This window comes from Saimiri boliviensis, chromosome 4 (assembly GCF_048565385.1).
Source record: "Saimiri boliviensis isolate mSaiBol1 chromosome 4, mSaiBol1.pri, whole genome shotgun sequence".
NCBI lineage: Eukaryota > Metazoa > Chordata > Mammalia > Primates > Cebidae > Saimiri > Saimiri boliviensis.
In genome coordinates, this window is record NC_133452.1 from 21,057,665 (window position 1) to 21,085,103 (window position 27,439).

General features: G+C 42.4%; 1 protein-coding gene across 1 annotated transcript in view; it reads right to left on the bottom strand.

The window, feature by feature from the left end:
• The window catches only part of UST (uronyl 2-sulfotransferase), a 321,994-nt gene that overhangs the window by 188,288 nt on the left and 106,267 nt on the right, over positions 1–27,439 (bottom strand). The gene's annotated exons all lie outside the window — the stretch shown is intronic.

Genomic DNA, 27,439 nt, shown 5'->3' on the forward strand with positions numbered 1-27,439 from the left:
AATCAATTTTTAAAAATCATAAATGAATTTAGTGCAAAGTCACTGAAAATCAGCATTCTAGTTACATAGTATTGCTACTCAGACAACAGTGCCAAAGAAAAATAGGCAATTAATCACTGGTTTGACTGAATTTTGCTGGTATTACCATGTTTGATTAATAGTTTCAGCTGTTACAAACATTCTATGCACATGGATACGTATGCACACATACATAACACACGCAGTAACACGCACCATTATTCCTCACCCAATATCTGCTGAGTTTAGCTTAGACCATTGGTTCTCAAATGTTAGTGTACATCAGAATTACGTGTAGGGCTTGTTAAAACAAGATTGCCCAGCCCCACTCTGAGAACCTGCATTTTTAACCAGTTCCCAAATAATGCGGATGCTGCCAGTCCTGAACCCCACACTCTCTTTCTCCAGTCTGTCTTAAAATTGTCCATTTCTCTTCTCTCCTCAGGCGAGCATGCTTCCAGAGCTTGATCTGTCTTCACTAATAGCCATCTACTGGCATGTGTATATTCCGAGTACATGGCTATTGTTTCCTGATGAATAAAAGACTCAAAGGGATTTGGAAGGGAATTAAAGTTTACTGACTTCCTTTCATGTAGCAGGTACTTTGCTAAGTGCTTTACAGGTATTTATTCAGTTAATGCAAATACCAGAGGTGGATTAGAAGTGCCTCCTTTTAACAGAGGAGAGAACAGTGGCCTGGACAAACTCAGTAACCTGCGCACAGCCACGCAGCTGGTAGACTGCAGAGAGGAAAGGAGACGGGTTTTTCCAGGGCATGTTCAGGCATCTACCCATCTGAAAAGCCTACCTAGAGTCCTGCCATCTCAGGCTTTTGCGTGGGGCAGGCACGGTAAACAGTACCATCTGGAGACGTTTGATCACCTGGAGGAGCCAATGATGCAATCAGTATAATCAGAGGCGCCTACTCAAGAAGGGGAGCTCTTGTGAGTCTAGAAAAAAATCATCTCAACTCTTGTGAGTCGAGAAAAAGTAAAAATGACCAAACTTGTGAATGGAATGAAATGTAGAAAATCATGGAGCCATAAGAATAATTCTGGAGAACAGTAGATGATTGGGGAATAAGATCAGTGTCTTAGTTTGAGTGGATGAAAGGTGCTTTTGACAGCAGAGAGCAAAAATGACTTAAGAAACTGGACTAGAAAAGAGGAAGCAGAGCCTGAGCCAGGGACAGCTGAACTGGGGAAGCGCATCCAAACATAATAAATAAGTGGGTTCTGGCTTATAGGTTTTTCCATACTGAGTCATCAGCCAGCCCTTTTTCTTTGTCATCTTCGGATTTATAGCCCACTTGGTGTCCACAATGGCCATTTGTATATAGTAAAGGGACATTGGGGTCCAGTTTTAGTGTGCAAGACACTCAAACACAAACAGCTGGCATGCCCGTGATTGGGCTATTTTAGGACCCTTTTAAATGTGAACATGATGAACAATTTGTCAGACCTTAATTAACATACTGAACTCCACCGAGAACGTGCACGAATAGGATGTAAGGTCCACGTCAGATTTAGTAAAGAAGTTATATGTATCAAAGAAATCAGAAAAATAGCTGCCTGTGCCTGGAGAACTATTTAGAAATATTCTACCATCATGCAGCTGGTGTGGCTGCCTGGAGCTCCCATCTGCTCAGCATGGGAATCTGTCTTCCCCAGGGGAAATGTGAGAAATCCCAACATACACCAGCATCTTCTCCAGGAATCAATCTCAAGGATCAAATACAGCCTCAACAACTACATATTTCTAAAATACTAAAGGTTTCCATCAGAACCAAAGTTCCTAAAAACTCCTATAAAGAACGATTTAAATGCCTGACTGCTACCTCAAACTCTAGGCTCGGTTACCTACTAACTCTTTAGCACCTCAGCTTGGATGTCTAAAGACATCTCACATTTACCCGGTCCAAAACAGAACTCTACTCGCTCCAATTCCATCCTCCAAATTTCTGCCTCCCCTGTCTTCCTTATGGGATTATACAATACATCTTTTCCCCCAAACACGGCCCATTTTTCAGGCCAAAGCCCAAGAGTCATTCTTGATCCATCTTTTCCTCTATGCTGTAAATACCAACCCAGTGACAAGTCCTGCTGGCTTGGCCTTCAAAATATAACTCAAATCTGATTACTTCTCACCAGCCCCTCTGGACCATATGAGACATGCCCTGTGTCTCTATCACTAATTTCCTCTCCTGACCATATATCAACCAGAGAGATCTTTCAGCCTTATCAATCAGATTATGGTAGCCCTCTGCTTAAAATCAATTTCTCTACACACACAAGAGTCAACTCCTTACCTTAGTCTGTAAGGCCCTGCATCCTTCAAGCCCCGTCCCCACCCACACGCACCACCAGCCACCATAACCTTCTCTGTGGTTCAGAGCACTCCAACCTCTTGTCAACGAGAGGCCTCTTGAACTGGCTCTATCCTGTTCCAGAAAAGCTCTTCCCCACCCTCTTCATTCAGTCTCTGTTCAAATGGAACTTCTTTATAGATGCCCACTCTGAATGCCCTGTCTAAAACAGCACACTCATTTACTTGTTTGCTGTCTATCTCTTGCAGCTAGTGTGCAAGTTTTATGAGAATGGGGACTTGTGTGACCTGTTCATTGCTTTAGTTTCTAGAACAGTGCCTAGGTAGGTAGTCAGTATTCACTTAATGAACGAAATACCACATTCACTAACTCTTTACACCAAAATCTTAGCAATGGCTTGCAAGAAGCAAAATACTACTAGTGCATTAGCCCCGTTTGCTCCTTAGCCATAGGGTCTCCAGCTTTGTTTTGGTTTTCTTATTTTTGAGACGGTGTCTCACTTTGTTGCCCAGGCTGGAGTATAGTGCTGCAATCTCAGCTCACTGCAACCTCCACCTCCGGGGTACAAACAATTCTCCTACCTCAGCCTCCCAAGTAGCTGGGATTACAGGTGCACATCACAATGCTCAGCTAATTTTGGGGGTATTTTTAGTAGGGACAGGGTTTCTCCATGCTGGCCAGGCTGGTCTTGAACTCCTCACCTCAGGCGATCTGCCCGCCTCAGCCTCCCAAAGTGCTGGGATTACAGGTGTGAGCCAACGCACCCGGCCCAATGCTTTTAACAAGTGAACAAAAGTACTAATCATGGAGTTTTGGGGAAAAGACCTGTCTTAGAGGACACAGATTGTGCAGAAGTCTGCCTCATCATTTATCCCCTTATAACTCAATGCCATGACGTAGCTATCTGTATAATACTGGGTCATTTTCTTAACCTCTCTCTATCTCTCTCTTCTTGTGTAAATTAAGAGAATGATGGTATCCAGATCATAGCCGTGGTGTGGGACAGACGTCCCCATACTTTTTACACAAGGGGCCAGTTCACTGTCCCTCAGACCGTTGGAGGGCCGCCACATACTGTGCTCCTCTCACTGACCACCAATGAAAGAGATGCCCCTTCCTAAAGTGTGGTGGGGGGCCGGATAAATGGCCTCAGGGGGCCACGTGCGGCCCACGGGCCGTAGTTAGGGGACACCTGGTGTGGGATTAAGTAGAATAATGCATATAGAGCACCTAAGTCAGGACCAAGCACCAAGAAAGGCCTTGATACAAGTATTGTCACTGTTGTTATTAACATTGTCTATTCAATCTCAGTGGAAACAGGAAGTCCAGTTTGTAAAGCTTCTACATAGATGTGTAGAATACTCAACATTTCCATAAGAACCAGTTTCTAAAAACTCCTAAAAAGAATGATTTAAATGCCTGATTGCTTCCTCAAACTCCAGGCTCAGGTACCTACTAACTCCTTAGCTCCTGAGCTTGGCAGGTCCAACAGCATCTCACATTTCCTTCCTGACCATCCTTACTACCTTCCACCTGGTATTGGTCCGAGTCCTATAGCATACCTTTGACTCAACAGTTAAATCCTTTGTTAGTTCTAAATGTGAGAAATACAGAAACTACAACAAGAGAACAGTGTATCACAGCAAAATGGTCAATTCTATCTCTTTTGTATTCAGTGACTTTGTAAGGACACTGGCTTCGTGGCTGTCTTAACAGTCATGTCTACACTAAATTCTTTCCCTGGTAGAGTTAAGCATTACCTCATAATTGAGAAGTGCTGATGTGCGTGATGAAAGTTTCTAAGCTGGTAACAAAAGATGTGGCCAATGGGCAGCACTGGTTCCTTACCTCCCCAGTGGGCATTCTCTCACCTAGATAGTATTTACAGAACACTTCCTATTCTGTAGAAGGACTTAGAAACCAAGTAAGAAGTGAAAATCTGATTTTTTCTGCCACTGAATTGTATAACAACCTTTATTGAATGCTTACTACTTGCCAGGCACTTTATAAAGATGGTTCTATCTAATCCTCACAAGCTCCCCTCAAGGTGATATAAGTTAAGCATCTTACCCATATTGCCAGTAAACACAGCAGAATTCAAATGCATACAGGCTGACTACTGTGGACACCTCCTGCTCCATAAAATGCAAAAACATTTTAAGATAATTAATCATTTTCTTATCTTTCCCCTTCTTTCTTTCCTCTCCCCCTTTATCTTCCTCCTATCCCCATTCCTTCACTGTAGACGTTCATAATCAGATGGCACATGACAGAAATTAGACAACTCTTTTTTTTTTTTTTGAGATGGAGTTTTGCTCTTGTTGCCCAGGCTGGAGTACAATGGCGCGATCTCGGCTCACTGCAACCTCTGTCTTCTGGGTTCAAGTGATTCTCAGCCTTCCAAGTAGCTTGGGATTACAGGCACCTGCCACCATGCCCAGCTGATTTTTGTATTTTTAGTAATGACGGGGTTTCAACAGGTTGGCTAGGCTAATCTCAAACTCCTGACCTCAGGTGATCCACCCACCTCAGCCTCCCAAAGTGCTTGGATTGCAAGTGTGAGCCACTGTGCCCCCCAGAAATGAGACAACTCTCCTTAATGCTTCTTTCTTTAATGCACAGAATGGGGATTCTCAATGTTGGCACCTGGACCGTGGGCCCTGCTACCTCAGTTATCTCATCAGCAAATCACCATGCTGCCACGGGTTCTTAGAACACAGAGGCTATACATTCTTTGCCCTAATAAGAGAGGTGTAAAAAGGTGAAGAGAAAAGTAGCATAGACACAAGGTATTTCTTTGGCAGAACACAGCGACTTTCTCTTCTTCTAGGGTATAACTATTTTATTATTTGATATTTAGGTAGAGCTTTTCATCCTAGGATTTTACGCTTTCATCAGAGTGCAAAGTCAACAAAACTGTCAGAATTTTTGAAAATGGAGTTGGTAACTTGCACCCTGTGGAGATCAAAGGATGAGTGCTGTTATCAAAACGAGCTTTCCTGGAGAGGCTCCCAGGCATCAAAGGAGCTTCTGGCTGCTCTGCCTTGTCAAGGAGTCCATGGTGGATGTTAAGTTGTGGGAATGGAAGGGCAGATGTGAACACTCCACGCCTTTGAGCATGGAGCTCGTGATCTAAATTCAGGGAAGGGAAGAAAAGGTGGAAGTGGGCTGGTAAGGGTCTGGACCGAGACAGAGGACAAGCACGCTCCTGACACCCTCCGCCACGTGTCCTGTGCACACCCACCCAGGACACCCCAGGCTCAGATCTAGACGGCAGCACTCTGCCAGGCAGGACATACTTATTTTCAGAGGCCTCTATGGATAAATTATTTCATTTCTTTCTGGAAAGTAACCGATACCTTTAGAATTTTGATTCCAGCCTTGTTTTCATGGCTCAAGTCCCTCAACTGGGGATCACGAATTACAGTGTCTTGTCAAGCCGGAAAAACTTGGCACATTTCCATTCCTATCATCAACCAAACTTTCTGGGTCACCTACCGGGCGAGAAATCACTGGTGAGGGCTGGCCATAGACCTTACCCTCTTAGAGGCCTCTCAGGTAAGTGGAGGAGAGGACGTGTGGCTTTGAAGCCCTACTCCATCCCTGAGAACCCCACGCTGCTGTTCTATACCTTGCGGCTGGTGGAGGTTGCATGACTCTATACATTTATAGAACAATACACCAAACCGACAACAATTTTAACACATTTATAGTATTATTATAGTATTCTTCTATAGTATCATTATAGTATTCTTCTATAAATGGGTTAACGCTGAAACCAACAACACTACACTAATGATTTAACATGTTTTTAAAATGACCTGACTAGAAGGCAAGTGATCTTAGACTTTGCAACCAGCTAAATTACAGCACAACTGAAATTTCACCTTACCCCTCTAGCCCTTCACGATGGGGCCTCCCAGAGAGGCTGTAAATGTAACAGGAGGGATCATATGCCAAGGCGCAAAGGTGTTAAATCCAAGTAACAGGAGTCTGTTTGTGTATTTTGAGGACTTCATTTGTACTACCAGAGTCTCTGCATGGCAGTATGTTATTAAGGTCTCTCTATTTTGGTGGTTTTATAAACTATTTTGAGCAAAGATGCATTTCAAGAAACTCATATGAAGTCTGATTCTAAGAATTAGGAGGCCAGGATTTGTAGCTCAGAATCTGAAGATCTCTGTTTACTGTATTACACCTGGGTCTCAGTGGGCGAAAGTCTTCTATGACAAGACAATGGATATGAAAAGTCAGATATCTGGCCGGGTACAGTGGCTCATGCCTTTAATCCCAGCACTTTGGGAGGCTGAGATGGGTGGATCACCTGAGGTCAGGAGTTCGACACCAGCCTGGCCAACGTGGTGAAATCCCATCTTTACTAAAAATACAAAAATTAGCTGAGACGGGTGGTGGGTACCTGTAATCCCAGCTACTCAGGCGGCTGAGGTGGGAGAATCACTTGAACCCAGGAGGCAGAGGTTGCAGCGAGCCAAGATCGTGCCACTGCACTCCAGCCTGGGTGACAGAACAAGACCCTGTCAAAAAGTTGAAAAGGAGAGGGGAGGGGAGGGAAGGGGAAGGGAGTGAAGGGAAGGGGATGGGATTGGATGGGAGAGGAGGGAAGGGAAGCGAAGGGGAGGGAACGGGTCAGATTTTTTATGTTTATGCACCTAGACAAACAGGTTACATTTCACATTTGTAGTAGAGAATGTCCCAAGAAACGTGATTCCACTCTGAATACATTGCTGTACTTCCTCAAAGTTTTTCATGTACTCATCTGTAAAAATGAAATAAGCTGATAGGTTATTGTAAGGAATTCATGAGAATAATTTTGTCCTAAGAAAAATGCTCAGAACGCCGGCACATGCTAGGCACCTAGCAAGCGTTCACTGCCAGTACTAGTTGCACTACCAGGAGCGGCAGTAACAGTTCTAGAGCCACCTTCCCTCCCTCTCCATCTTCTCACTTGAGGTGTTCAGCCCTCCCTGCACATTCTACTAGCCTGCCTTTAAGAAATGTTGCTGTCAGGGATTCTGATATTATGTTGCCTTAGCGATTCTGATTTTAATTATTCTGTGACAAGTCCATGGTATTTGGTATTTTTAAAGTTCCTCACATAATTCTACTGTCTAGCCAAGGTTGAGAGCCACTGAGCTGCAAAACACAAATTCTTGTACTTCATAATTCAGGCTGAATCCCCCTTTCCAGAAGTAAAATATAACAGATCTTACTGAGGCTCATTTTCATCTCAGGTCACTGCCATCATTTCCGGTGGGAGATTATACAACACAAGCTTCTTGTCGAAAGAAAATGCTGATGGAGTGTGGATGATCACAGAACTCCCAGCGACGGGTGGCTGACCTAGCAGTTGTGGTCAGCACCTGTTCCAGGGGGCTGCAAAGAAATTAGAAAGGACCAGGCCCAGCTCACAGGCTGTCTTGGAATGGGCTGACACAGGACACCTCTGGGGATAGAGCTTATCCCCTAAACCATATTGGAGCCTCAACCTTTCTGGAGCCCTAAAAATCTTTTCAGAAATAATTTTCAGAGCTTATAATTTCAGAACATATAGTTCCTGCAAACAATGTATTGTTCTGTTGAAGCTTTTGTTTCATGGGTAAAAAGAGGAGCTAAGAGCATCACCCTCAATCTGTCCAGAGTTCTCTGGGCCCCACTTGACTTAAACCACCAGGGGATATTCTATCAGTCCTGGAGACACTCACACATGATCCCTCCACTCACATGTGATCCCCGCATTCACACATGATCCCCCGCACTCACACATGATCCCCCACACTCACATATGATCCCTGCACTCACACATGATCCCCACACTCACACGTGATCCCCACATTCACACGTGATCCCCACACTCACATATGATCCCCACACTCACACATGATCCCTGCACTCACACATGATCCCTGCACTCACACATGATCCTCACACTCACAATCCCCACTCACACATGATCTTCGCACTCACACATGATCCCCGCACTCACACATGACATCCTCATGCATGACCCCCACATTCACACATGGCTCCCGCACTCACATGTGATCCCCCACACTCACACATGACACCCTCTTGCAGGACCTCCACATTCACACATGATCCCCACACTCACACATGATCCCCCACACTCACACATGACACCTTCACACATGACCCCCACATTCACACATGACTCCCACACTCACACATGATCCCCCACACTCACACATGATCCCCACACTCACACATGATCCTTGCACTCACACATGATCCTTGCACTCACACATGATCCCCACACTCACACATGATCCCCACACTCACACATGATCCCTGAACTCACACATGATCCCCCACACTCACATATGACCCTCACACTCACACATGATCCCCACACTCACACGTGATCCCCACATTCACATGTGATCCCCACACTCACATATGATCCCCACACTCACACATGATCCTCCACACTCACACATGATCCCCACACTCACACATGATCCCCCACACTCACACATGATCCTTGCACTCACACATGATCCTTGCACTCACACATGATCCCCACACTCACACATGATCCCCACACTCACACATGATCCCCCACACTCACACATGATCTCCCACACTAACACATGATCCCTGAACTCACACATGATCCCTGCACTCACACATGATCCCCACACTCACACATGATCCTTGCACTTACATGTGATCCCCACACTCACACATGATCCCCACACTCATACATGATCCCCCACACACTTCGTGGGCCCCCAGGATCCAAAAGTAAGGGCTCTGGAAAATCTGAAGCAAAGACATCCTCTGGTCTCATTCCTGAAAGGCACCCCCCACTCTTACCAGGCTGTCAGAGTGGGATAGAGAGGAGATAAAGAAACGTAGTCAGCACAGAAGAGTTCAATGCCATGCCCATGTGAACTCAACAGAGAACAACAACAACAAAAAAAAAAATAAAGAAGAAATTGTTAGAATTGCTGACAAGGGAAAGGACTATTGAATGATCAGGGTGCCATGTATTTTAAATAGTCACAATCATGCATATGTAATGCGATAGCAAAAAGGAGCCAAAGGGGAATCACTAAAAGGATTCAGTAGAACTGACTAGTGGCAAAGAATGTGGCCCAGGGGTTGTAGAGTCAGTTCTGCAGGCTCCAGAGCCAAATGACCTGGGTTCGAATCTCAGACTTGCCCTCTACTAGCCAAGTGACTTTGGAAATACCACTTAATTTTCCTGATGTTTAATGACCCCATTTACAACTTGAGGACATTAAGTCACAGAGTTAAGATATTTAAATATATTGATATAATTTGGATGTCCCCTCCAAATCTCATGTTGAGCTGTAATCCTTAGTGTTGGAGGCAGGGCCTGGTGGGAGGTGTTTGCATCATGGGGGCGGATTCCTCACGGCTTGGTGCTGTCTTTGTGGTAGTAAGTTCTTGCAAGATCTGATTGTTTAAAAGGGTGTGACACCTCGCCAACTCTCTCTCTTGCTCCCACTCCTGTCCAGTCTTGTGAGATCCCTGTTTCCACTTCACCTTCTGCCATGAATGTAAGGTTCCTGAGGCCTCCTGAGAAGCAGATGGCAGCATCATGCTTCCTGTACAGCCTGCAGAGCCATGAACCAATTAAACCTCCTTCTTTATAAATTACCCAGTCTCCAGTACTTCTTTATAGCAATGCAAGAATGGCTTAATACATATATTTAATGTAAACTTAAAGTCAAGTGTAAATTTGATGTATTAAATGTGTACAGGACTATCACACTGCCTGTCCAGGATACAGAAAATGCTTGATAAATGATCGCTACTTCCCTATCTTATATTACCAAATTTTATCAGTTATGTTTCTTTTTTTTGTTTGTTTGCTTTTTTGAGAGGAGTCTCGCTGTGTCGCCGAAGCTGGAGTGCAGTGGCATGATCTCGGCTCACTGCAACTTTTGCCTCCCCAGGTTCAAGTGATTCTCCTGCCCCAGCCTCCCAAGTATCTGGGACTACAGACGACTGCCACCACACCCAGCTAATTTTGTATTTTTAGTAGAGATGGGGTTTCACTATGCTGGTCAGGCTGGCTTCAAACTCTCTGACTTCAGGTGATCTGCCCACCTCAACCTTCCAAGGTGCTAGGATTACAGGTGTCAGCCACCGTGCCTGGCCAGCTATATTTAGTTATAATTCTATTTATTATTCAGAAAATCAGAAGGAATCCTGAGGTCAGGGAATAGTTTATTGTATAAAGGACAAATATCAATGTAAAATAATTATTTGATATTTCCTATTACTTTCCAATATTGTCTTGATATATCTTCTAAAATACACACACACACACACACACACACACACACACACACACACACACACAGACACAAATTCCAGTGATCTGAACTACCTTTAACAATGTGCAGATGAACTTCCAGAACCTCAGGGCCTCTAATTTATTCTTGACTCTGAAGCCCTGCATTAGCAGATCTATTTTAGTCTGAATTAGTCCCTGAAGAATACAATGTTTTAATTCTAAATCACCTTATGGAAACCATAATATGCATTAGTGTCAATGTCAAAGAAGCTGCCTTGACACTGTGTCAATTTTTAGCAAACACAAGCAATTCTTTTCAGAATCTTTCTTCAACAGGTCCTTTTCAAAGCATAATCACAAGTAATTTAAATCCTTTCCCTTTTATTCAGAAGCAGTCATTTCCCACAGGATTCTGGTTACCTACAACAGGATCATGTGGCGGCATCTCGCCCCGGAGTCCAGGCCTTGATAAGACACTGTTAATGAAGGAGTCACTGTGGAACGTAATGCTGCAGCCACAGCTTTGTCCCTGCCAAAAAATTATGCTAATGCCACACTTTCCACCGTTAAACCATGGGTTGCGTTTCCATAAGAGGTAGCTGTCAGCACACACCAGCCATTGCTAACAATGAGGAGTCTGTGTGCTGTGAAAATGTCTCCAGCAGCTCCATAGCTTATAATTAACGCAGCCCCAAAATACTGTGATGAAGGAAAATTGCTGGCACAGCTTTATAAGCCATAATAAAATTATTTTCCACTGAATTAAAACAAATGGCTTTATTAACAATCAATATTTAAATATTTTTACAACAATATCTGCTTTAAAAAACATTGAATGCTCACCCAACTGATTAACAAAGGCAAATATATCCTGAAAATATTTTCTTGATCTTAAATGTGAAAAATAAGCATTCCAGACACTGAAAAGTAATATCCTAATTAAAATGCTATCAATTAAGATATATAAAGTCATTCCATTTCTAATTAAACTTAAAAAGCAAATTGATGCTCTTTCCTTATTATTTCAGGCTCAAAAACACTGCTTTGTTTTGTAACACATCTTTTTTTTCCCCATTAAATCTGAAAATACATTTTAGGATGTCAAGGGTAAATTTGTAGAAGGAAATTACTTTCGGAATCAAATGATCAGTGCACTGCTGCTGTAATAACAACCGAAATATAAATATGTGCAATTCCCACATTAGCTCAGGAATTCATCACAATATTATATGATCTTATGCAGGTAGAAATGGAGTATCAGAGAGATGGAATCACTTAAGGTTTCTGTTTCATTCCATCTGAAGTCATTGCTGCAGTCAACTGATCCTACCTGTGGAACTCCAGTGCACCTGCTAATGCAGCAGCCCCAGCCCTGCACATGCCAAGCCGCTAACCAGCAGCTGGGTAGGTCCTTTTCCATCAGGACCTAGACATCATGTGGCTGCCACAATGACTGACACTTTCCATCATGCGCTTATTGCACGAAGCACCCCGATAAGTGCAGTGCCAGGTAAGGTGAAGATGACTAAGAATCTACCCTGGGAAAGAAAACAAGACAAGGCTGAAAACATCAGTATCCTCATTCTCACCATCAGGGGTCAACACTGATGCTGCGCTCAGCACCGTGCAAAGCACTCTCCAGACTTCATTCTATGGCTACCTAGGAGGCAGGAACCCCAGTTTACAGCAGAAGCAGCTCAGGAAGGTGAAGAGACCTGCACCCCGTCAGGCAGCTAACCAGCAGGAGCGCTGGGATTTGACACCAGCGGGCCTGACTCTGAAGCCCTGTTGCACACCCACACACTCGCTGCCTTGCTCAGATTTCAGATTTCCATCTGGGAGCCACAGCAGGCTTTTGAGATTGTCATCCCTTTGAGGCTGATCTGTCTAGGTGCTGCTCTGGGATGGCCTAAGCCGAGTGAGGTCTTGGCTCTGTGAGCAACATCCAGCACTCCCCAGCTAGATGTGTGCTTTAGGCAGAGCGTCCCCCGCCCATCGAGGACAAAGGGCTGCAGAAGAGCCTCACTCACAGAACCCAAGGAGCCTGCACAGTACTCAGTGGGGTGATAACAGCGGGTGGAAACATATAAGTGAGACGGGAGGCTTCATCTCAGCAGCCACTCAGAGCCTCTGCTTCTAGCTGATGTGTCCTTTTCCTGGTCCCGGTTAGCTACAAGACGGCTACTCTGCAAGGATGTGCCCATTCCACAGAGTCACCATTACTTTGAAATATTTGATATAAAAAGTGATCTTGGATTAGAAATCCATTCGCATTATTGCAAGAAATTTCAGCATTACATTTGTCAGCATCAGAAAAAGAAACTCTGCTTGATTCTTTAAATGTCATTTCAGTTGACGGGAATTTTTGAAGGGTGGCTGCGATCAGCTGAACAATGATGCCCCCACCCCAACGTTGTCCTCACCTCCAAACCCTGTGGGTCTGTTACTTTATGTGGCAAAAGAGACCACAAGTCAAAGAATGCAGGCAGCTTCCAGGATGCTGGATGATCCTGGATTACTTAGGAGAACCAGTGTCTTCACAGTGTCCTAGTCAGAGCCAGGCAAGATGGTCAGAGTAGGAGGAGGAGGTGTGATGTTGGAGTGATGTGCTTTGCAGATGGAGGAAGGGGCCACAAGCCAGGGAATGCAGACAGCTTCAAGGAGCTGGAAAAGGCAAGAAAACAAATTCTTGCCTAGAACCTCCAGAAGAAACATAGCCCTGCTGACATCTTAATTCAAGCCTGTTCGAACCCAGTTCAGAGGAACTTTAAGGTAATTATTTTGTGTTATTTTAAGCCACTACCTTTATGGTAATTTGTTACAGCAGCAATAGGAAGTTAATAGTTGAGTAAATGATTTTTCATTTTTTGACATTGCTCTATTTGAACAAAATTTCTTGTAAGTGGCGACTCTCTCAAGAATTTGAAGAAATACTTTTCCAAAAGGCTCATCTGAGAACTGAATGAAGCATTTCAAGTTTGAAATCCGAAGACAGGTCATCACTCTCAATTACCAACCGATAAATTTTTTATTTGGAGGTTTCCCACAACTTCAAAATCTAAAATCTTCCCTAATGTTTGTATTTTGTTTTATCAATAATTACACAATAAAATGTGGTGAAGGTTTTCATCAAGCCTCATATAGACACTATCCTCTCACCAGTTTACTTCAGCATACCATCAAAATATTATCATTTTTAAGTATTCCATGATTTGAAAAGTTTTGATCCATTGCTTTGCTTAACAAATATATAGAACATCAACGAATAGAGTGCTGTCTTTGAAAGGGGGCTTTAATCCAACCAGATTGCCATTGCGCTAAGCCCATATTCTCTCTGGCTTTGTTGCCAGAGTCGACACAGTTTGCCTGCCCCGCAACTGTGTACATGCGTGCACGTGCACACACACACGATTCCAGAATAGAAAAATAACCATAGATATCATATAGGGGGAACTTGAGGGAAGGGCACCTGCATTCCCTCAAGTTACAGAGGAAATAACCAAAGCAATGAGAGGTTTAGTAATTCAGCTAAAACGCATGGCTGGTTAGTAGTGAAGGTTAGAACAGCCTGAGTGCTTGCTCACTCTACAGCATGACAACCTCACTACCTGCCATTCTTGACCTTAAGTGGTACCAATTTTCAAGCTTGATCACCTAGCTTACTCCCCAAACTTGAATTGGAATGAGCGGATTTTTCTGTAATGAAATTCTTTCCCTAATGACACATAGATATCCTCATTGAGAGAACTTTCCTTAAAAGCTTCAAGCATTGAAGTCAGTTCCCAGATGTGATACTCCAAGTGTCCTGCACATGGCTGCAGGGAGTTTACAGCCTCCCAGGTTACTACACTGATGGAGATGTTCATGTTTTAGCAGGTTTGTTGAAAAGAAGGAATACTTGTGAACATCAATCTCAGTAAATGACTCAAACACATAGGAGACCAGGCCTGGGCAGCAATGTGAGTGAAACGCTAGCTGTCTGGGAAAGGATAGAGGGAGTGTGACAGGTGATGGGCAGAAATCAGGCAGGACAGTCACTACTGCACCCATCTAAGATTTACTGAAAATCTAATTACTGCATTCTGGGCATGGCGCTGGATCCTGGGGATACAGCTGTAGTTCGGACTGCTGTCACAAATTGCCACAGACTAGCTGGCTTAAATAGCAAACATTTATGTCTCATAATTCTGGAGGCAGGAAGTCTAAGTGCAGGGTGCTGGCATGGTCAAATTCTGGTGAGAGCCCTCATCCTGCCTGTGTCCCCACATGAGAGAGAGAGAGAGAGAGAGAGAGAGACAGAGAGAAAGAGGAGAGAGAGAGAAAGGGGGGGGGAGAGAGGGAGAGAGAGAGAGAAAGAGAGAGAGAGAGAGAGAGAAAGAGAGAATGCTCTGCTGTCTCCTTCTTCCTTATAAGGTCCCCAATCCCATCATGGTGGCCCCACCCTCAAACCTAATCACCTCCCAAGGGCCCCACCTCCAAATATCGTCACAATGGGGGTTAGGGCTTCAATATATAGATTTTAGAGGGACACAACCATTGAGTCCACAGCACTGTCCCTTAGAAGTCTGCAGTAAAAAGAGGTGACAGACGTTAAACAAAGGATGATAAAATAAGTATTGATTTATGATGGTGATGAGTCTTACAAAGAGTAAATACAGAGTGGTGTATTCGAGAAGGAACAACAGAGGCCTTGAACTCCAGGAAGAGCAGGAGTGAGGGTGAGAGCATCCCAGAAGATGGCGGGCAGCCTGTGCTGGGCTCCACGTCAGGAGGGAACAGGCCGCTGTGAGTAACTAAGAGAAAACTGGAATAAGTGCATCCCGTGGTAGAGTCAGGCACAGCTCCATGTAAAGAGTCTTCCCACCTGTATCTGGAAGAACAGAGGGGCAGTGACAGCAAGGGAAGGGCAGGCGCATCTGGCCAGGGCACTGGGTACCTGCACTGGGAAGAAGGAAGGGCATCTGCATGCCCAGGGGACTGCTGGATGGCAAGTCTAAGTTAAAGGTGTGTTTATGACTTGAAACCAAGACCAGAAAAGGTAGTCTCATTCAAGAGGCAAAAGGAAGTCATTGCAAAGACAACAAAGGGATTGGGGCACATCTGAAATAAGCTGACACGTATGCGGAACTTTAATGCCGTCACGTATCATCTCGGCAGCCCCTCCCATCAACCCCAGGGATCAGGAGGGCATTAAGACTCTCACCCTTCACAAAAAAGAAAGCTGAGCCTAGGTCACCTGGCTGGCTGGTGTCAGAGCTGGGCTCAGACTGGGTTCAAGTCCCAGTCTAGGACAGTATGGACAGCAAGACTGGTTTCCTGCTGCCACTGTGTGTGTGTGTGTGTGTGTGTGTGTGTGTGTGTGTGTGTGTGTGTGAAACTTCACCACCGTGAAGCTGGAGGAAAGCTAAACCCAGAATCCAATAGAAGTAGTCTATGAGAACTAAGTAGGCCTTGGTGCTTTTCTATGAATGGAATAATTCTTAGAAATTATGGGTATGGGTCACGTGCATGAAGGTTTGTGTCAATGCACACATAGTTTTAAATGGGAAAATAAAACTGTGCTTCCAGTTCTGCCTCCCGTTTGATGAGTTTCTGGCCCATGGCCTGTTGTGGCTGGTCATGAGCGTCTGTGTCTTTCACATTCTAAATAGATCAATCCTATATTTGACAGAGAAATGATTTGTCACTTGCCAATTCTTCTCATGCTTTAGGGAAATGCGTAAGAAGGAACATTTTACCGGATGTTTCATATAAACTGCATTAAAATGATATGCATGTGAACAAGAGATTTGAAGAGCTGCTCATAAATGCTGATGCTGATTTAGGAAGTGTGTGGATGAAATGGGTTTGATGCCAACGTCAGACTTATACAGATGTTGTGGGACAGACAGAACCATCCCATCTGGGATTATGCTTTCCTATAAACTTCCAACTGACACAAGGAAAAGATCATAGTTTCTCTATATAAGGCCTTCAAATGTAAAAGAAGATTTTTAATAGAGCAGTAGAAATTATTGAAGTCACTTGGAAGGGTAATCCTCACAAAATTAACTAGCAACCTAACACATGAGTCTGACGGTGTCTATTAAAAAGGAGTAAGCTTTAATAAATTCCTCACTCTCCTTTTCCTATCACCTTCCTAGTTCTCTTTTGTGTCAGCTTTAATAGGATTTAGGTGAAATTTTGTGGTTCACGGAACTATAATATTGGAAGATAAATGAGGATTAGCATACCTCCATATGTTACTCTATGCACAGATAAACACAACACCAAAAAACAAAACTACACCAAAGCCAAACAAATTGGTACCTTAAAATCAGAAATTTCTTGTCAAAAATGAGCTGAAGGCAAAGGGAGAGAATGCAGGGGAAAGAACGTGAGTGTGGCAGCTAAGAGCCCAAGGGTCGTCATCTATTTATTGGATGTAAACTTGGCAAGTTCTTAAAGTATCTAAGTTTTAGTTTCTCCATAGATAAAGCAGAAAGAATAAAACTTAGCTCATAGGGCTGGGGTGTATGGAACGGGAGTGGTTAAAATCATCATTTATAAACTACCTGACATATAAACAAAAAGTTTAACTCTTATATGATTATATTTAAAATAGAGCCAATTTAAGAACACAGTGCATTAAATAAAACATATTCCAAGTAGTCACATACGTAAAAATCAGTCTGGCACTGAAAGATGTAACCCTTGTTATGCTCTTAGAATGGCCTGTCACAGTCTTCCTTCACATTTTTCAGGATTTATGATGAGGAGGTTATACCTGGGCATGAATGAATGCAATTTTTGAAACCCTGGCAGGGTTTGGGTATTCCTACACTTGTATTATGACTCTGAAAGATAAAGTATATTGTGGCTCATAAATACTCTGGCACTTAGTAGATCGGTTTTCTCTTCTAGGGAAGACTTAGTTCTACCTTTCAACAAAATGAGTTGGGGGATCCTTTCTAAAAGCCTGCCTGTTTTGAATTCATCATAAATCTAGAAATATTAATATTCTTTTCAAAGTCAAAGTGAGTGACTCACTTTTGAGTCACTGAGTTTGAGGGCTGATGCAGATACAGGCTTGAAACCAAAGGCCAGCACTAGACAAAATCAGAGTTCGTCTTTATATCAAAACAAACATCAAGTTTTCTGCTTTGCAGGGAACTAATGGAGAAAACATATTTGTGAATTCCAAATATATCCAAGCCTACTTAACATCAACTTACCTGTTGGAAAATGCTTCTTAATAGAACAATTTTTCTGCAACAGCAGAAAACATCAATCAAGTAAGTCTATCCTTACTAAAAGTAAAGTCATGATCATGTTGCAAAAGGGAGGAGCAGCTCATCAGAACAGAGCTTCTGGTCTAAGGAGTGACCTGGCATGGAGTAGGGCCTTAGATCACAGTGTCTTCACAAAGAAATGATGACACCAGGACTGCCCATCAGTGGTAAGCTCATCAGTGATGCACAGTCTCTGACTGAGACATTAAGAAGATTACTGTGCTGGATGGGAGGAGGCACAGGGTGACCTTCCAACCTTCCTTCCAATTCTCAGATTTAGGGACTCCCTGAAGATCCCTTACGGCAACAAGCAAAGCAAACTGCCCATCTTTTAAAAATCACCTTATTTGTTGTGTAGATTTCAATCCTACAAATAAGTATGTATTAGTCTGTTCCCACACTGCTGATGAAGACATACCTGAGACTGGGTAATTCATATAGAAAATGAGGTTTAATAGACTCACAGTTCCATGTGGCCAGGGAGGCTTCACAATCAAGGCAGAAGAGGAAAGGCACATCTTACATGGTGGCAGACGAGAGAATGAAAGCCAAGCAAAAGGGGTTTCCCCTTATCAAACCATCAGATCTCATGAGACTCATTCACTACCACAAGAACAGTATGGGGGAAACTGCCCCCATGATTCAGTTATCTCCCACTGGGTCCCTCCCCCCCATTCTCAAGATGAAATTTGGATAGGGACACAGCCAAACTATATCAAAGTATGAATGACAAATATCAAGAAGAAGGATATTAATGATATCAAAAAGGTATTTTAACATGGGTATGACTCTTTATAGCACAGAATTTTACAAATGGAATGGCTTTCAAAAAAAAAAATATATATATATATATAAATTCAACAATGCCTCAGACAAAGGTAGAAATGGGAAGGGAAAGCTGTTTGATTATGCAAACTGGGTTTTTCTCTCAGGAATGACTTTATGCCAGGCAAATGACAAAGGTTCCACAGATTTTTCACTACTGTGACTAGCAGGCAAATGTCCTGGTTTATGCCCAGTGCAGGGGTAGGAACTGGGGTTATGTGAATATGAGATTATTTGACTTCAGGACACAAAGATTGAAGTTAGTTGAGGATAAAAGAAGTGAAGATTCTTGCTTTCACAGGTAAGGTATTACAAGAGAAGCCACAGACCAGGCAATGAGAACAGGACTTGGTTGCCCTCGAGGCCATGACCGTTTCAGAATCAAGCAAAGCCATTACAAACCTAAAGGAAAATAAATGCTTTGTAGAGGTCGTAAAAGATAAATCAAAGGAAGGTACATGTAACAGAATAATTGAAGAAACCACTCAGCAATGGAGGAAATATATTTCATGATAGTGCAGAGAGGCACCGAAGCAAAAATAACTTGTAAGGATTATAAAAATAATAATGCAGGGTTATAAATGAGAAATTGAATATACTAATGAAATTGTGATGTGGATAGCTGGAAAGAGAGAATAAAGTTATACCAGCTAATAGAAATATGAAGCAGTGGAAAATGAATTTTTAGGTAGGGAACTTTGATCTTTTCCTGAAGCCTAGGAAAACAACAGAACTGGCATTTATTGTGTCTACCGCGAGTTGTGCATTAGGCAACTCACTAAATGTAGCTCTCTCATTCAACCTTCAGGTGGATGTTGTTTTCTCATCTTGTAGATGAGAAAACAACCCTCAAGGGGTCAAAACATTTTCCCAGGAAGGGACAAATAGCCAGTGGTAAGAGCAGGACAGATTCGGAACAGTCTGTTTCCAGAGCCCATAGCTGACTTTCTTATTCTGCAAATCTATCCCCCACTACTGGTCTTTCTGTTTGTATAACGTGAGCAATTTAATAATGGCACAGATTTTGAAAACTGTCTTTCCAATAAATAAATGACAGAAGTAAGGTTTGGGAGCCCATCACCGGTTTTCTAAAGTACATTATTTTATTTTTTAGTTATTACATAAAGTAACCAATATTGTCATGGAACAAAGCAGGGAAGAATTTAAAGTCTAATTCTTGCTTTCCTCAATATGTATATGTATGTGTGTATGCATATATATATATATATATATATATCTCCAATCAAGTTGTGTATGCATATATATATATGCATACACACATACATATACATACACACGCATATATTCTAAAGTTGTATAAATGATGTCACATAAGGCTGTGCATATATGTAAGAGAAAACTGTCTAAGGAAGCCTGCTTTCTAAAATTAAAAGCCTCATACATACATTCCACGCATATTCCCCCAAATATTTAGAGTCAAGTTTACAAACGTTTGTTTCTTCATCTGGAGTGTTTTTATCCTATTTTTCCACCTATCCAGATTTTAGCCATTCAAGTCCCCAATTTCTTTCATTAAGTCCGTTTTCAACACTCTAAGCCACATTAATTTGTGTCTTCTCTGAATTCACACACACACACACAATTTCAGCAAGGAAAGAATGGGCCAACGCCCGGCCTGGATGCTAATCACATTTGATTGCTGCATGTGTCATTTCACTTTGGCATGGAGCCAGCTTGCCTAACAACCAGGTGTTTTCTCTCTCTCTCTCTCTCGCTCTCTCTTTTTTACATTCTTTCTACTAAAAGTAATAAGTAAATGACTTTTCCTAAAAAGCCAAGGAATTTAAGAAAATACCTGACTTTTCTCTATAGTGTACCTCTGATCACAAAATTAGACACCATACTGAAAACGCAACACTTGATTCATTTCTGTGGGGAGTCTTTCAAAAGCTTTAAATACCACGACCCCATGCCTGAAAGGGCACCTGAAAGACAATTTCAAAAGTAAGTCCTGCTGTTACTCCACTCCAGAGATCATTTTGAGCTTCTCTTCCACCATGAATGTCACGAAAATGACCTACACACCAAGAGAGAGAGCTGCGTTTTGAGTCAAATCCCTCTAACAGCAGTCATTCTTGAACGTGCCGCACCAAACAGATGGAGTCATCGAAGTACTCTATGTACCACCTGTGCTTTCATCTAAATGCCACCTGCAGTACAGGCCAAATGAACTTTTAAAGGTTCCAAGCCAACGTAACGTTCACAATCATCACCACTTCTAGGCCTAAATATCGCATAATACAGAGTCACATTTTGAGTCAGCTTACCTAGATTTTAAATCTTTTATGAATAAAACATCTGTATACATAATGCCCATCACATTTAAAATTTTTATTAGCACTTGTGGAGAAAATAGGCATCAGCCTTTCTGAATACTGAGCACTGTGTACTGAGGGCAGAACAAGGGAAACCAGAAAACCATCTCACTGCCAGTAAACTACAGAGGCCACACTATTTTGTCAAGTTACAATTCCTCCCTTTGCTGTAACTATTGATTATGACATTTTCAGAAACAGACAAGGATAACTACTAATTATTACATCAATACATAACATTCCTGTGATGGTTCATATTGAGTGTCAACTTGATTGGATTGAAAGATGCGAAGTGTTGTTCCTGGATGTTTGTGAGGGTGTTGCCAAAGGAGATTAACATTTGAGTCAGTGGACCGGAGAGGCAGACCCACTTCTCTCTGGGTGGGCACCACCTAAACGGCTGCCAGCACGGCTAGAATTAAGCAGGCAGAAGAGCGTGGAAGGACTTGACCTGCTGAGTCTTCTGGCCTTTATCTTTCTCCCATGCTGGATGCTTCCTGCCCTCAAACTTTTCAGACTCCAGGCTCTTCAGCTTTTGGATTCTTGTTACACCAGTGATTTTCCAAGCACTCTCAGGCCTTTGGCCACAGACTGAAGGCTGCACTGTCAGATTCCTTACTTTTGAGGTGTTGGGACTCGGATTGACTTCCCTGCTCCTCAGCTTGCAGACGGCCTGCCGTGGGACTTCACCTTGTGACTGTGTGAGTCAATACTCCCTAATAAACTCCCTTCATATATACATCTAGCCTATTAGTCTGTCCCTCTAGAGAACCCTGACTAATGCAATTCCCAACCAATTCCTGCAAAATGCTCTCACCGTCTTAGAAGGCAGTGTGTATGTTTGCATCACACAATATATTCTATAACGTTTCTACAAGTAAACATACTCTTTGCAATCAACACATGCTTGGATTTTTTTTTCATTTTTACTCAATGTTGGGGTTTTTGTCTAGTGAAGATCCCTATTCACTGACAGGAGAAACTACCATCCTGTGGTTTCTCAACCACTAGCCACCCAGACCTGGATCAGACAGAAAAAATAAACAGCAATGGAGACGCACTTGCTATGCTTCTTCCTCTTCAAACATCTGGGAATTTTTTTTTCTTTTTCTTTTTTTTTTTTTTTTGAGACAGAGTCTCACTCTTTTGCCCAGGCTGAAGTGCAGTGGCGTGATCTCGGCTCACTGCAACCTCTGCCTCACATCTGGGAAATTTGGTAAGGGGTAAGAGCACTTCAAGACCACCTGGAATCTTCAGCATGAATAAGCTCTGCAATATTGGTCAAGACACTCAGCTTTTCTGAGTTTTACTTCCTCATATGCAGATTTGGAGTCAAGATGAATATAACTAAGTATCTAATGTCATGGTGCAAATACAGTCTTTGCTCTAAGTTCTGCCCCTCCGGACCTGTCCATAGCTCTTAGATATACTTACCAAGTTGTGTTAATTGACTGTACATTCACAGGAAAGAGTAGAGATAATGTTGGCAGAAGTAATACATTAGTTGTGCCTTAAAGGACAGGTATGACTCGACTTAGTTGTGATAAAAGCAATAACATGTACAGTGGGAAACAGTACAGCCATGAGGATGACAGGCAGAATCAGCTTGGTGTGTATGTGTGTGCTTAGGGGACTCTGACTGTGAGCGTTATCTGTGGGTCTCCTTCAGGCATCCTTACAATTTGTCACGGATCTTGTTGGTGAAAACTCACAGTTGAAGCCAAATTCTGTTCACTGAATGTGTTTACCAGTTTCAAGATGTTGTTAGTTAACTTCCTCATGAAAATGATGAAGAGCCCAAAAAATTCTAAGATGACATACTACTACACCTACATTCATTCCCTCCTTAAAATTATATACATATTATTATATTATGTGTATACAACATATTATACATTTTATTATATATTATATGTATACATGTATATTACATATAATTGAATATATATATCATAAAGCTCTCATTGTCAATGTTGAGCAATTCAACTATAAGAAATTATTTATTCTAAAATGTTATCTCTGATTTTCTTCCTCAGAAAAGGTGGAAAAAAGAGAAAGTCAGGGATTCAACCATGGTAATATAGGTTAGATCCCAATTCTCAATAAGCTTTGGTATGAAGACCAACCTGAAATGTAACTTAGGGCGAGTTTATACCTGTCATTTTTTCTCTTCTAATCAGTTCAAAGGTAGCCTTCCTGACCAAGGCAAAAAACTCAGGCATAAACACTTGATTTACCTAGATCATCTCTGACACCACACAAGAGATTACATGGGAAGCCCACACCCGCCCACAACCAACCCTAGTCCCATCTCTTCGAGAGGTAGCTACTGCCTAGTCACTGGCCTTTATTAAATAAAGGAAAACCACCATGTGGATATGCTAGGTTTGCAGCACCTCTGCACAAACATTATCACCTGTAGCTGTCTCTGATGAGTAGGACTTAACAGATGTGTACTTTTGATATATAACATTTTCCTGCATAATGTTATGCTGATGGGTGTGGTTCTGGTTTTATTTGTTTAACATGAATCATTTTTGTAAATGTTTCCCATATTTACCTTACATAATATCAGTCAAAACATATTTTTCAGTTGTAAGCAATTTGACTAGGTTGTAGAAAGTTGGAATTGATCACCTAAATACAGAGGAAGAAATAGGTCATCTATCAATTGACTTTTTTGTCACATCCAAGTGCTGCCCTCCTTCCTGCCAGTTCAAGTGTGTATAATTTACACAATACAAATGGTAGTCCCCAGCATCTACAGTGGTACCCGTGGCCACACTCCAGGATACATGCCTTGCTCAGCTTTCTATTAAATCTCATTATAGGGGTCTCCTTTTTCTCCTGAACTATTAATATCATGATCAGTAGTGAGCAAAACTCAGGTGAAAAATACAGATTTCTACCTGTGTGCAAGCGCACGGAGACATGGAACTGCCTTCTGCCAAAACCACTTCCAGAAACTCATCCCCACCTTCCTCAGATCCTTTTCTACTCTGATTGAAAACTGCCATTTAATTTTCTTAGTTATCTGGCTTTCAGGCTCCAAATAAGTTCCTCTCCCTGGGAACAGTGACCTTCCCAACAGGGAGCTTGTTCCTTCTCTCCCGTCTGTTCCCACTGGCCTTCCTCACCTGGCCTTCACCAGAAGTGGGTATTTCTTTAGCTAAGACAGCCCACTGTCTGCTTTCTGTGAGTGAATCTTCCCCTGGTGAAAAAGGGGAGTGATCCGAGAATAAAAGGAAATTGTCAGAGCACTATGAGAGAAGATAACAAATCCCTGGCGGGGCAAGTAGGCTGCAAAAGAATGACTGTTTGAAGCACACTGTGTAAAAACCTGGGAAGACCCTGATACGGTTTGGCTGTGTCTCCATCCAAATCTCATCTTGAATTGTAACTCCCATAGTTCCCATGTATTATGGGAGAGACCCAGTGGGAGGTAATTGAATCATGGGGGCAGGTCTTTCTCGTGCTGCTCTCTTGATAGTGAATATGTCTTCTTGAGATCTGATGGTTTTAAACACAAAGAGTTCCCCTGCACAAGCTCTCTCTGCTTGCCAGCATCCACTCAAGATGTGACTTGCTTCTCCTTGCCTCCCACGAAAATTGTGAGGCCTCACAAGCTGTATGAAACTGTAAGTTCATTAGACCTCTATCTTTTGTAAATTGCCCAGTCTCAGGTATATCTTTATCAGCAGCATGAAAATGGACTAAAACAGACCACTAGTGAAGAATTATCATTGTAATAATTAACATCCACCATAATGCAAAAATATTTCAACAACAGAGGCTTCTAAAATGTTTTCCTACCTTTAATTTCTACCCTCTTGACCCAAGTGTTATGTATTACACCATGATCTCACACCATTTACATATTAACTTCAATTCATCAGGAAATAGGAGCTCACCCCCACCTATCCCTGCTCCTTTCCCTATCTGATATTTTTATTCCAGTGCAATACTTGTCTAGAGTTTTCCAGCACTGACTTCTACCAAAGGGATAATACTAAAATTAAGATTTGTTCCTCAGTTAATTACCTTTTCCTAAAATAAAAAACTAGGACTGTATTTCTGTAGACAGTATACTGTGATGCTGAGAATGTAAGTAAATATGGAGAAAAGCACATTTAGACAAAACTGAATTTTCAGTTCTACAAAAGGAGAAGACAAAAAGTAGCTAAGATCTTCTGTGGGGAAAATAGAATACCCTTTCCGGAAGTGTGTAATTTATCATCTTGAAATAGATTGGGCAAGTTCCAACACAGCCACACATTCAGAGTCATGTCCACATTCTATGCGCTTACAATGAACAGGTCCATGCCTCAGTTCCAAGGTCCTACAGCATGGGCTCAGCAGAACAGGGACAGATGCACAGCTTCAGGAGAGACGTAGCAGAGGAGACGTATTTGGGAAAGCTCACTGCAATGTTTCCAAGTCATATTTTTATAATCGAATCAAGGTGATCTTACTCTGAAGAGTCACAGGCTTGCTTTTTTTCTTTAAAAAAAAAAATCCCTTTTGTTTGCTTTATCAACTACCTGCCACTAGCTATCAGACTTAATCATGTATGATATCTGTTAGGGAACAAAGAAAGAAGTTTGTTATATGATGAAAAGTCACACATTTTTGGCATTATGTATCTAGAGGACTGGAAATCTAAAATCTCACCCCAGTATTTTGAGTATGCATGGGGTAGAGAGGTGGTTCTGGGAGCAGAAAATGTTACTCGGAGTGCAGGAGTCCCCTAATGAAGAACAAACACCTTTAAGAAAAACAACCCCATTAAAAAGTGGGCAAAGGACATGAACAGGCACTTCTCAAAGCAAGACATACATGTGGCCAACCAAACATAAGAAAAAAAGTTCAACATCACGGATCATTAGAGAAATGCAAATCAAAACCACAGTGAATACCATCTCACATCAGTCAGAATGGAGATTATTAAAAAGTCAAGAAACAACAGATGCTGGTGAGGCTGAGGCTGTAGAGGAATAGGAATGCTTTTGCACTGTTGGTGGGAATGTAAATTAGTTCAACCAGTGTGGAAGACACTGTGGTGATTCTTCAGAGACCTAGAACCAGAAATACCATTTGACCCAGGGATCCCTTTATTGGGCATATATCCAAAGGAATATAAGTCATTCTATTACAAAGATACCTATACATGTATATTCATGGCAGCACTATTCACAATAGCAAAGACATGGAATCAACACAAATGCCCATCAATGATAAAGAAAATATGGTACATATATACCATGGAGTACTATGCAGCCATAAAAAGGAAAAAGATCATGTCCTTTGCAGGGATGTGGATGAAGCTGGAAGCCATTAGCCTCAGCAAAGTAACACAGGAACAGAAAACCAAACACCATATGTTCTCACTTAGAAATGGGAGCTGAGCAATGAGAACACATGGACACAGAGAGGGGAACAACACATATTGGGGCCGGTTAAAGAAGGGAGGGAGAGCATCAGGAAAAATAGCTAATATATGCTGGGCTTAATACCTAGGTGAGGGGTTTATAGGTGCAGCAAACCACCATGGCACACGTTTACCTGTGTAACAAATCTGCATGCCCTGCACATGGACCCTGAACATTTTAAATAAAATAAAAGAAGACAGGTGTCTTCATTCATTCAACAGGTATTTACTAAACTCACATGACAGGCACTGTCCTCGGTGCTGGACATAGCAAAAGGGGGCTGTAGAGTTCTGACCCTCACAGACCTTACAGCCTGGGGAGGTTTGGAGACAGGAAAGCAGTGGGAAGCTAGCGAAGCCCACTGGAGGAATAACCAACTCAGGCTCAGAGGGGTCAGCACAGGGTTTCTGGGGAAGATGCTACCTGAGCTTCCATAAAAAAGATAAATAGGAATTAAGCGACAAAGGTGGGGATTGGCAGGGGATTGGCAGGGATTCCAGGCAAAGTGAACAGTTCACTAGGCAGCTCCTACCCTACATGCCCTCAAAGCAATCTCCTATGCTCCAGATCACTGAGGATTATGCTATTTCTTCATACAAATGGATAAAGTAAAAACAGACTTGGCTTACATGGTGTTAGACTGTAATATATATTTCAGTAAAATCTCCAGATTGAAAATCAGTAAGTCTGAGAATATAGGAGTCTCAGTGGAACATGAACAGGCCTAGGCTCTTTTCCTGAACTATAATCGTTTAAACACACATCCAGATCCAGGGCACACAGCACAGCCTTGGCAGCAGGAGGGCAAATAAGAGATTAGCATTTAGCCAAACATAACATATGTTTTCAATAGATTCAGCGTAATTTGTCTATTTACAGGGACTGTCTCTTTTTCCCAGAGGAAAAATCAGTGGTCTCTGTCCATG